Below are 1,559 nucleotides of genomic sequence, written 5' to 3'. Positions count from 1 at the left end.
GCCCATTCCTCAACAAGAGTCAATTTACATGTAATATATGCACAATTCTTCGTAATAAGCTTAACATGCATGCAAAGTGAAAAAATATGGTAGATAATATTAAATTTTTGGCATCTACTGGAATGTTATCTTACCAAAAACATGATTCTCATGAGCACTAAAAAATTGTTTCACCAAACTCATCAAAAAGTGTCTAAATTTTTCAGTTAACCACTGGTAACATGCAAACAGCCTTTAGCAAAACAAGAGCTCCGGAATTGGGCGTGATTCAGGAAAGAGAATTTTTTTACTAGTTTCTAACTTTCTAGAACAGAGAGACATGAGGCCATTGTTCTAGGATGGCAAAATTATTCCCAAATTTTGGAGACAACAATTAAAACTAATATTTTAAATAAACATTTTATAGACTGAATATATAATCCATAGAGCTTTTCATAGGTGCCAAAAACATCGCCTCCTCCATGATACAAGCTTCCTTTGTAATTTAGCGCAGAAATAAATTAAATTAGCATTATATATATCATGTAATTGTCAGTAATTCCAAACCATGGTAATCAAGTTTAGCAGTGGATATGATTTCACAATATGGCGGAGAAGATCTCCGGACTTCAACAAGAGGGGATCTCCTCCTGGGATTTGGTGAAAAACGACTTGCAAAATATTTTTTCTGTGTTGCTGTTACGACAGCCTCCATTACTCTAAAAGGCAAAGTAAAAGAATATTATTGTCAATTTCTCCCAGGCAGTGGATAAGCACATTTACAACCATTCTCCAATTTAATGGATAATGGTAGAATAGAAGTGAATAAGAAAAAATTCAAAATTGGAAACAGGGTAGAGAAAAGGACATGCCTTTCACAGTTGAGGCACAGATGCTGAAGAAAACCCCTGGAAATACTTTCGCTGTCTCCAAATCTAACATCCAAATCCCTTCTACCCATTAAGCCATTCCCAATTCATACCCAGAAAGGACGAGAACCAATCTCAAACAAATTATTTTACACGGTGTTTAAATCTCTGAGTTGCCTCTGACGTTGAAAACCTACCGCGAGGCGAGTTTCTGGAAAGCACCCAAACGAAGGATCGCTCGCAGTGTAACCACCGCAATGTAAATTCAAGAAATTATTCCTTGGAAACATGGAGATTGGCATCCCTTCCTGCTCAGATGTTCCTCGGATTCTCCACATCTTATTTAAGAAAAACAGTAAACTCGGTGTTTTGGAGAGCAGTCGGAGTGGAGAGGAAAACTGTCCGACCCGGTGAAGTAGGTTTAATGGCGAAAAATAAAATTGCACTGGTAGAAAAACGCGTCATTAGCTCAAGGATAGGTAAAGTTGAATACTCCAAAATTCTGAATTTCTCTTTTTTTTAAATCGACGCACAAATAAAAAAAGTTTCGGTCAGATTATTTGACGGCCGTATGGACGTATTTAGGTCAATGGCAATATACAATTAAATTCTAAGGGAATATATCACTAAAATCATTGTAGTTATGTTTTTAATGTAGGAGAATGAGCTAAGTCCCAGTCAAGGATGGATTGCTAAAAAAATTCATCACTA

The 1,559-nt window shown here is 36.3% G+C and overlaps 1 long non-coding RNA gene across 2 annotated transcripts; it reads right to left on the bottom strand.

Moving 5' to 3' along the window:
* Positions 1 to 373: 373 nt before the first annotated feature.
* On the bottom strand, positions 374 to 1,322 carry LOC149558054 (uncharacterized). Of its 2 annotated transcripts, XR_016364969.1 has the most exons (3): positions 1,046 to 1,322; positions 852 to 914; positions 374 to 698 (listed from the first exon to the last, which is right to left on the bottom strand). It is a non-coding gene; the product is annotated as an uncharacterized LOC149558054 (long non-coding RNA). The 2 variants fall into 2 exon arrangements; XR_016364968.1 differs by having other exon boundaries at positions 852 to 1,322.
* Positions 1,323 to 1,559: the final 237 nt, after the last annotated feature.

This window comes from Cupressus sempervirens, chromosome 5 (genome assembly GCF_028749045.1).
Source record: "Cupressus sempervirens isolate cs-2001-9-10 chromosome 5, ASM2874904v1, whole genome shotgun sequence".
NCBI lineage: Eukaryota > Viridiplantae > Streptophyta > Pinopsida > Cupressales > Cupressaceae > Cupressus > Cupressus sempervirens.
Note: the sequence above shows the minus strand (reverse complement) of the source record. Positions and strands in the feature narration are given on the sequence as shown.